Raw genomic sequence first — 11,015 nt, 5'->3', positions numbered from 1 at the left:
ATAAAACAGAAAAGAAAATCCATTAAGCATACACCAGCTGTGTATGTTTGCAAATGAAGACCACGTAGTGTCATGGCTTGGTCATTTATCTGCAGTCTTGAGTTGCAGGTGTATGATGCGGAAGGATGAGGTTGGTTGCTATAAAGGTTGCTTTTCTTTTCTTTACAATCCCTCCCTAAAACATGGCTATCATTGCAGTGATGACAAGAGTGCCCCTGTAGATTTCTGTGCACATGTCTCTTATCGTCAGAGGACAGGTGCTCCAGGTAGAGGTGACCTGTCTGGGCACATTCAGCCTGCTGGGCTCTCACCTTCCAGCAGGTCATCAGCAGGATGGCCAGCCACCGTTCTACTTGGATGTCTGTGAAATGAGCAGAAGACGAGGACAGCTGGAGCTGGCCCTTAGGACAACTTTTCCAAAACGAAACTTAAAAGACTGCCTTCCATCTCCTAGGCCAAAAGGACGCAGGAGCCAAGGAAGGGGGAGAGGGGACCTAACAGAAGAGGGGAAGTCTGTCCCATACCAAGGAAGATCTGTCTCATACCACATGGGCAGCTATACCATGGGGCAGTTGGAAGGTATCAATTTTTATGGCCAATATACATGCATTTCTTATCCTCTTTCCATCTTAATAAATGGCTCCAGTATTAACATGCACAAATGGCTACTTGAGGTACCTGCAGCCTTTCCAGGACACATCCCTGTCAGCTCCCACATGCCTCCTTCTTCACTCCTTGTTTTCCTGGACCCTCCACTGCCCTCTCTTCTCTGGAGCTCTGACTCCATTCACCACCCCATGGGAGAAGAGATGCGGCTGCTCCACCCAGAAGCCCCATCAAGGAGGGCGTTATGTACGTGCCATGGTAAAGTCAAAGCAACGGTAAACATCCTTAGCAGGGAGCAATAATATACACATACGTAAGTTAGCACTCTGCTTACACTTGCATTCCAAGGGCTCTTAAGCTTAAACAGCTCTAAGTTAAAATACATTGGCATTTCCACTGTTATGATTACATTTACAAATTGTTTATTTTCTGACTGTGGGAAGGACAGACTCCCAAACATGCACATCAACTTTCAAGTGTTAACCCTTCTGATGAAGGCATCAGACTGTTACTCTACGCTAGAGGGTAGACGTGGAGATGGGAGTGGGAGCACAAGTCATGAACTTTCTAACTGCCCTCCCGCATCATTTGTTAACGCATCTGCTTGGTCATTGTGTGTGGGGAGCTTACCTAACACCCAGGACAGTGATGGACAGAAGAGGCAAACACAGAGAAGCAGTTCCATAGCTCCTTTGCTTTTGAATAAAATTCATCCAAGAAGTCTTGCTTATATTTTTCCAAAACATAGTCAAACTTTAATATTTTGGATTATATAATGTCATACTTGTGTCAACTTTTCCTTTATAATTGTCTATAAGCATTTTTACTAGTTTTATTTATATTTGGCTCCATATTGTTACTGCTTTAATTTGATTATAAGTTCTGTGTCATTGTGATTCTGTCATGTTTTGAGAATTTATTTTTCTTTCTTTTTCTTAAGGTGGTAGCTCACTTTTTAAACTATACGTGTATTCTTTTTGTAAACGAGATTCATTGGGAAGGCCATCAACGCCATTGAAAACCTTGGGTTATACTGCCCCCCTGTGGCCACATTTGCAAAACAACAAGGGTGTCCCTGAGCCGTCTTCACCACACACAACGTAGAGGGGCATTTTCACATTCAGCTCTTTATAGCTGAGTCTTGATTGCTATTGGCACATCAGTGAGTGGGATGGGCTGTGCGGTTTGGCCACATCCACAGCTTACAGGCTGCTCTCTGGGGGGTTTACCCCACTGAATGGGATCTGCCCCAGGAGGCTTTGGAGCCTGTTGAGACCATCCTTTGGGTCTGCCATTTGTGGGGCTAAGTGGGCGGTGTTCTGCTGTGGTCTGAAACCAACCTCCAAGTATGTTAGTTCTGTGGCCTCTTGGGTGGGGCTCTCGTGCAGGCCCAGGTTACCCACTGCCTGTGACCAGCCGGGGACTATCTGGTAGGAGCTATAAAGTGATTCATAGTTGCTCACTGACTGTGCTAAACCTGGAGGCACGTGGGGATGCCGTGCTGGGAACTGGGGACATAAGCCACCAGTACTGGGCCTGGGGTAGTTCTGCAAAAAGCCAGGACACCCTGAGGCCTGCTGCCACCTGCCGGCTCCTTTAAGGTTCAGCTACTGATAAAGCTTCATGCCGTGTGCAAGTTGGGTGAGGCAGGGTCTCAGGGAGTCACTAGAGTGGGAAGAGTTGTGGCAATGCAGGGACCCAGCTCCCACTCCCCGCACCAGAAGGCAGGACATGAGGAGGCCAAAAAGGAACACCAATGGAGCCATGGATAGGGGGTTCACACCACTACATTCTCAATGGCGGCTGGGCCGGAGACACGATCAGTCTGCTTCTCTGCCAACCAACCAACCCCCCAGCATAGCCACGGGAGCCACACAAGTGGGTAATGGCCAACTGGTTATAGCTGACGACCAACCAGTCACAGCTGATGGCCATCCACTACCGGAGCCAGCATCTTTCCACGTGAGGTTGAGAGCCTAGAAACTGCTCTCTGGGCTCTGTCCCCATAGTTGTGCTCACCAGGTTAATGTAGATTCTTTCTTGTTTGGTGCCAGTGCTGAGCCTGGAGCTACTCAGCAAAAGTCTCAGAGCACACTAAGGCCAGTCTCTACCCGCATGGGGCCCATGGACTCAGATGGTTTTCCAAGAAAGAGTGCAAAGCAGGTGGCGCTGGCTACTCGCTGAGAAATTTCCTCTAGGCGTTGGGGGAGTTGAGAGAGGCAGAGTCCCAGCAGAGCTCACCAGCCAATCAGATTCAGATTTGGCTGTGTCGAGGTGGGCTCGACACAGTAAAGATGGCACCTGTCTGTCTGCCAGCTGCATGGATGAAGGCCCCCTAGTCTGGAAGCCACATACTCTAGTCTGCCCCACCGTATGCCTTTGACGCCCTCTGAGTCACTGTCCCTCTTCTGGAGCCCAAGGTGAGTGCCTGCAAGTAAGTGAGTCTGTGTGTGGCCCCTTAAGAGGACACCTGGGTTTCCCCCAGCCTTCCATCCCACCCAGATGGTCAGAATGTCCACTGTTTTATACAGCCAGATGTTATGGGGGCTCCTCTTCCTAGCACCAGTACTCCAGGCTGGGAAACCTGGTGTGGGGTTGGGGTTCCTCATTTCTCTGGGGGGAAACCTCCACAGCCAAGATATCCCTCCTAATTCTCCACCGCCACACGGAAGTTTGGGGCCAGCTGGTTTCACATCTTCACCTCTCCTACCAGTCTTGACCTGGCTTCTTTTTATATCCTTAGTTCTAAAACTTCTGTTTAGCTAGACTTTAGATAATTCTCTAGGTTGATTGTTCTTTAACTTAGTTGTAATTTTAATGTGTTCGTGGAAGGCAGTAGGCAGTGTTTATCTACACTGCCATCTTGGATCTTTTCTGTCACCACCTTGTTTTGATCACTCGTGTAGTATTCTATCATTTTAAACCAGAAAGGTTGTCAAGGATCAGTCAGTCCAACCGCCTGACTTTACAGAGCAAGAGCAGAGCCCACTCCCAACCCAGGAGATTCTGATGCAATAGATCTGGAGAGAGCCAGAGTGCCTGCCATATTTTCAATCACACATGGTGTTTCCCCATCACACATGGTCAGCCAGTGAGGAGCCACTAAGTAAGGCAGGTGGGAGCAGCAGATGTGGGCCTGGCATTCATGGAGGCCATGCCTAATCTTGGCTGCACATTGCAGTCACCTGGGGAGTTTTACAAATAGTGACACCTTCATCCCACCCCCAGTAATTAGTCTGCAGTGTGACTGTAGTTTTGACTTTTGGAATCTCCTAATGATTCTAAGTGAAGCCAAGTTTGCAAACCACTGCCTCAAGCCTGTCCTACTGAGCATGCTGGAGCCAGAGTTGCTGTCTGGGGAAGATGCTGCATGGCTGGAAGTGGGTGGCACACAGGGAGTGTCTGGATTTGGTTCCTCCGTTTACATAACAGAACATTAGCACAGTCTCCCCCAAGCTATTTTTTAAAACACATGAATCTAGACTTAATTGGCGATGTAAAATATCTGTGTTTGACGTTCTCAGTATTTATTTCACTTTCAATTCTGGTTTCAGATTATGCTTTGAGCTGTCCATTCCTAGTGAAAAGTAAATAAAAGTGGGCTGTCTGGCACCCATGCTGAGCTCGCGGCTTCAGATTCCAGAGACAGCATGTCTCTCATGTAGAAAGGGGCCTGTTTGAGACGTTTTATAAGTGAATACAGATTTCACTTATTTTGGCAGAATTCTCCCCCCACCACTTCCTCTTCCCTCCAGTGAACCACCCCTTTAACTCTGTCCAGTAAAGCATTATCCCTTAAGAACTAGAAAAGTCTGAAAGTCTGTGTCAACCCAGGATCAGGCAATGATAAGCCTGGAGCAAAAGCAACAAAGTTAGTTTTAAAATAGGAATAGTCCATATTTACTCTAAAATTCCTCTACTTAGGTATATTTCCACTAATATTCATCAAAAACCCCTCTGAAGAAAATGACAATATTTTCCTAACATATAATCAGATCAGGACTCTGTTGATTGGTTAACTCACTCCTTCCTACAGCATTGGAAGGAGATCTTGGTAGAAGAAAGAATGGGAATTTCAAAATCAGACTGACTTGGGTTCCTGCCTTGAGGCGGTGGGAACTTTGGGATACTATTAATATCTACCTGGCGGAGTTATGTTGGGACTTACAGTGTCTAGACCAGCACTGTATGGTAGAATTTTCTGAAATGATGGAAATGCTCAGTACCTGCACTGTCCAATACAGTAGTCACAACACTTGTGCGAAATGGGGCTGACGTGGCTGTAGAACTACATTTTTTCTCTTATTTTTTAAATTAATTTAATTTGAATATGGCCAATGGTTACTGTATTGGATAGTGTGGGTCTGGTCTATGATAGATATTCAGTAAATATCACTATGACTTGGACTATGGGCATCATATTCCTAGGCTTAAATTTCTATGCAAGTTACTTAATGTTTCTAAGCCTCAGTCTCCTCATCTGTAATGTGGGGTGAATAAACCCTGCCTCATAGGTTTGTTCAGAGGATTAAATGAGAAATTGCATGTTAAGGACTTAGTGCAGTGCCCCGCACATAGAAGGCTTGTAACTGGTAGCCCCTTTCCTGATAACGGCTGCTTCCTCTTTAGATTAGGACTGCATCCCCCAAAGGATGCTCTTTGCATGGTGGGGAGTCCAGCTCACTCACTGCGGTGGAATCGAAGCCTGCAGACCTGAGAGGGCTCTTTGGGTGAGAAATCAAACACCACAGATTTAAATTGATGGAAAGGGCATCCCAGGTCCATGGTACTATGTTCAATCTGTTTGACCTTCTGTGACTCTTTTGGAAAGCCTTTGGTAGGGGCAAGGTACACAATGAACCTGATAATGTAATTATGGTCCGACGTAGACCTTACAGCTCAAAGCAAACTGGGAGATCGGGGGTGGTAGGCCAACTTCCCACCCAGACAGGAGTTTACACACAAGGAGAAACCAAGTTGAAATGAATTTATTTAGAATGAGGTAAGTACTGAGTATCCAATGAGAAGCTCTGGCCCATGGGCAGACATGCTCAAGTGCAGGAAGAAATGGGGTTTCTTACCACCCCCTCAGTCCAGATCTGGGACCTTGTGGAAAGGAGAGCAATCAATAGATCCCAAGCCCACCTTCCTTCCATGAGGCTGGGGTGCTCAGGGGTGGGAGAGAGATAGGAAGTGTCCCTGTCAGCCCTCCACGGACGGTCTGCCCTCCTTAGAGCTGAAGCAGAAACTTGGGGCTAGGGAAAACGAGGGGCCTCCCTAGTACAGTTCAGTTGTGCAATAACCATTTGCAGCTTAACATTCAACAATCGATCACTCAACAAACATTTATGGAGGACCTACTATGTGCAAGACACTAACCATGTCATGAAACGGTCCCTGTCCTGATCAGATTGACTATTTTAGATTTAAAGGCAGGCAAATAAAGTTACACCGGTGTTTAAAACGCACCATGAATGAGGGATAGAGAGGAGGCCCTGAGACTGGAGGAGAGTGAGCTGTCCCAACGCAAGCGTGGGGTGTGGAGCGGGGGTGGGGTAACGTAGCCTGGAGGAGGCACTGTGCAGTTGAGTAGGGGATGTTTAGCAGCTCCTTAGGTAGAACATAGGAGAAGGAACAACTGTGCAAGTTTGCAGAAGTGAAATTGAACGAGGCACAGTCCAAGTGTCTAAAGTGGCTCAGCAAAGATGAGTTAGATAGATGATAGGTGGGTGGATAGGTAGATAGGTAGCTAAGTAGATAGATAGATAGATAGATAGATAGATAGATAGATAGATAGATAGATAGATAGATAGAGACTGTGTGAGTGTGGATGAGTGAGGGCATTACTCACGAGGGAGGTTAGGATGGTGGCCAGTACGGAAGGAGGACAGGACTAGGAAGTGTCCCCTGGGTGAACACTCTGCCCTCCCTTTGAGCGGAAGCAAAGCACAGGGTGACAGGAGCAGGGAATCTCCTCAGCACTGTACTCAAATGCATTAACTACTTATGATTCCACACTCCTCATTTACTCACTGATTCAACATTTATTCACTGCCTACTGTGTGCAACGTCTATGTGCAGCTATCAAGTGCAGATTTTATCCTGCAGGCCACAAGAAACCCGACAGTTAGACACCATCAACTTTGCTTTTTCAAAAAGGTGTTCTATCAATGCAAATCAAAACCACAATGAGATATCACCTCACCCCAGTCAGAATGGCTATCATCAACAAGACAAATAGTAACAAGTGTTGGAGAGGCTGTGGAGAAAAAGGAACCCTCATGTACTGTTGGTGGGAATGCAGACTGGTGCAGCTGCTATGGAAGGCAGTGTGGAGGTTCCTCAAAAAATTACGAATAGATTTACCATATAACCCAGCAATCCCTCTCCTGGGTATCTACCCAAAAAATCTGAGAACATTTATCCATAAAGACACATGTGCTCCAATGTTCATTGCAGCTTTGTTTACGGTGGCCAAGACATGGAAACAACCAAAATGTCCTTCGATAGATGAATGGATAAAGAAGTTGTGGTATATATACCCAATGGAATACTATTTGGCGGTAAGAAGAGATGATATAGGAACATTTGTGACAACATGGATGGATCTCGAGAGTGTAATGCTGAGCGAAATAAGTCAGACAGAAAAAGCAGAGAACCATTTCACTGATTTCACTGATATGTGGTATATAAACCAAAAACAACAAAAGAACAAGACAAACAAATGAGAAACAGAAACTCATAGACACAGACAATAGTTTAGTGGTTACCAGAGGGTAAGGGGGGTGGGGGGTGGGGGGTGGGAGATGAAAGTAAGGGGGATCAAATATATGGTGATGGAAGGAGAACTGACTCTGGGTGGTGAACACACAATGGGATTTATAGATGATGTAATACAGAATTGTACACCTGAAATCTATGTAACTTTACTAACAATTGTCACCCCGATAAATTTAAAAAAATAAATTAAAAAAGAAAAAAAGGTCTTCTATCCACAGGACAGAAGGAGAGGCTCAGAGGAGTGGGCGTCATAAGCTCCCTCCAGCCACTCAATCCCAGGCCTGTAGGGGTGGAGGCAGGGGGTGGAGAGAAGGCAGATCACATAAGCCCCACGGACTGGGGTTTCCAGACAAGCAGAGGTATTTGCAGACACCTGAAGTTCACGGCTTTTAGTGCCAGTGTTATATCATGACCATTTTGCAAAGAAAGCCTGTCCAAAACCCACTGGTAGGATCTATGCCTCATTAAATAGGTTACATTGAACAGAATGTATTTATTCCTTATTGTCCCAGTGTCACTGCCCTGAGCCAGGGTCACGGAGGGTGGGGAGAAGCTTGCAGACAAGGCACCAGGCTCTTTGAATTCTTGGGGCTGGTTTTGTAATTTCCCTGTGTCCCCTCTGGCTTCTGGTTTGCAGGTAACAAAGGAAGTAAGTGAAAAACTCTCCTTCCCACCCCTGTCTCCAGCGAGTATCCTAGAGGAAGTTAAGTTACCAGTTTCTTAACATTCAGGAGATATTTCCTGCATTTATAAGCAAATTCACATCTATACCCTATACTCTTATCCCCTATTTTTACACAAATGCCAGCTTAAATGTCACACCTTGATTCTTTTCACTTTATGATCTCAGGCAAATTACTTAAGCTGTCTGTGCCTCACTTTTTCCATCTGCGAAATGTGGATAGTAATACCAGCCTCATAGACTGTTCCAAGGAGTAAATGAATTCATACATTAACTAGCATATGGAAATATGTAACATGTATTAACTGTCACATGACAAGCACTCAGTGAATTTAGCTATTATTATTGCTGTTGTTTGCCACGCAGAGAGATTTTATTTTTATGCAAATGAACTTATCAACTTTTTCTTTGGTCTCTGCGTTTTCTGGTATATTTAAAAAACATGCTGAGATTGGAAAATCTCCCATTGTTTTTCCCAAAAGCTTTTATGATTTCATGTTCCTAATTAGTATTGCTCTTTCTGGAATTTATCTTGGAGTATGGAGTGAAATGGGAATCCAAGTTTTCCTTTCCCCAGTGGGCACACAATCGTCCCAAGAGCATTATTAAATAATTTTCCTACTAACTTAAAATGCCACCTTTATAATATTTTTATATTGTTTATTATTATTTTTATTAGTTTCAGGTGTACAAAACAACATAATGATTAGACATTTACACCCCTCACAAAGTGATAACCCCAACAAATCTACTATCCATCTGGCACCATATATAGTTATTACAATACCATTGACTATATTCCCTATGCTGTGCTTTACATCCCATGACTGTATTTTTTCATTATAGTAAACATTCAACATTATTTTATATTAGCTTCAAGTGTACAGCTCAGAAGCTCAGTGGTTAGGCATTTACATAATTTATGAAGTGATCCCCCCATAAGTCTAGTACCCATCTGACACCATAGTTTTTACAATGTTATTGACTATATTCTCCATACTATATTTCACACTCCCGTGACTACTTTGTGACTACCAATATCTACATCCCAATCCCTTCACCTTTTTCACCCATCCCCCCAACCCACCTCCCATCTAGCAACCATCAGTTTGTTCTCTGTATCTATGAGTTTGTTTCTATTGTTTGTTCTTTAGATTCCACATATAAGTGAGATCAGGTATTTGTGTTTCTCAGTCTGAGTTATTTTACTTAGCATAGTATCCTCTAGATCCATCCGTGTTGTTGCAAATGGTAAGATTTCATTCTTTTTTATGGCAGAGTAATACTTCATTGTATAAATGTACCACAATTTCTCTATCCAATCATCTATTGGTGGGCATTTCGGTGGTTTCCATATTTTGGCTATTGTGAATAGTACTGCAGTAAACATACGGATGCATATATTTCTTCGAATTAGTGTTTTGGATTTCTTTTGACAAATACCCAGGAGTGGAATTGCTGGGTCATAAGATAGTTCTATTTTTAATTTTCTGAGGAACCTCCATACTGTTTTCCATAGTGGCTGCACCAATTTACAATCCCCCCAACAGTGAACAAGGTTCTCTTTTCTCCACATCCTCGCCAACGCTTGTTGTTTATTGGTTTATTGATGATGGCCATTCTGACAGTTGTGAGATGGTATCTCATTGTGGTCTTTATTTGCATTTCTCTAATGATTAGTAATGGTGAGCATCTTTTCATATTTATTTACCATCTGTATGTTCTCTTTGGAGAAATGTCTGTTCAGATCCTCTGCCCACTTTTTAATTGAATTGTTTGGGGGTTTCTTTTGTTTTTTGTTGTTGAGTTATATGAATTCTTTATAAATTTTGGATTTTAACCCCTTATCAAATGTGTCATTGGCAAATATATTCTCCCATTCAGTAGGATGTTTTTGTTTTGTTTTGTTGATGGTTTCCTTTGCTGTGCAAAAACTTTTTAGTTTGATGTAATTCCATTTGTTTATTTTTTCTTTTGTTTCCCTTGTCTAAGGAGATATATCAGTAAAAAAATATTACTAAGAGTAATGTCTGAGAGTTTGCTTCCTATATTTTCTTCTAGAAGTTTATTGTTTTGGATCTTATATTTAAGTCTTTAATTCATTTTGAGTTTATTCTTGTATATGGAGTAAGAAGGGGGTCCAGTTTCATTTTTTTTGGCATGTATCTCCTGTTTTCCTAGCACCCTTTATTGAATAGACTGTCTTTATTCCAATGTAAATTCTTGCTCCTTTTGTCATAGATTAAATGACCATATAGGCATGGATTTATGTCTGGGCTCTCTACTCTGTTCCATTGATCTGTGTCTATTTTTAAGCCAATACTATGCTGTTTTGATTGCTATGGCATCTTTATAATATTTGAAATCCCCCCAAAATGTCTGGATCTATTTCTGTACTTTTGGTTAAAGGACTGCACCCCCCTGGATGTCATTTAACATAGTCCTCTGTGCCCGGTATTCTTTGAACTTATAATTAATCACTTGCAGTTGTGATTCCTGGGCAAGACCCCTCCGTGGGTGGGGTGAGACCTTTCATTGCTCCCTGTGGGGGGACCCCGTCACCATTAGAGTGGTGGGAACCTTGGTCAGTGGGGGTTCAGGGGCTGTCAGATCAGTTATAGAGTCCCCCTTTGATGATCTTTCAAGGGTCATTGCCGTGGGCATAAATCAGGCCACTTGCCTACCGCAAAACTGAGGCAAGCCAGTCAGATTCTTACTCCCAGAAATGATGTCCGTGAGGAGACCCCATCGTGCCAGCAGTGCCCTGAAGAGAAGACTCACGCCCACCTCGGGGAGATGTCCCAACACAGAACTACCCAGGCTCATGTCTTTCCAAGTCCAGATGCTCCTGTGCTCAACCCCAGGAATCTTCCAGCACTCCCCTTCATTGCTGGGTGAGCCTGAGTCCATCTCCACTGCTTATACCTGGAGCACCTTTACTAGTGAA

This window comes from Rhinolophus sinicus, linkage group LG10 (assembly GCF_036562045.2).
Source record: "Rhinolophus sinicus isolate RSC01 linkage group LG10, ASM3656204v1, whole genome shotgun sequence".
NCBI lineage: Eukaryota > Metazoa > Chordata > Mammalia > Chiroptera > Rhinolophidae > Rhinolophus > Rhinolophus sinicus.
The sequence above is the reverse complement of the archived record's forward strand: the minus strand, read 5'-3'. Positions refer to the sequence as shown.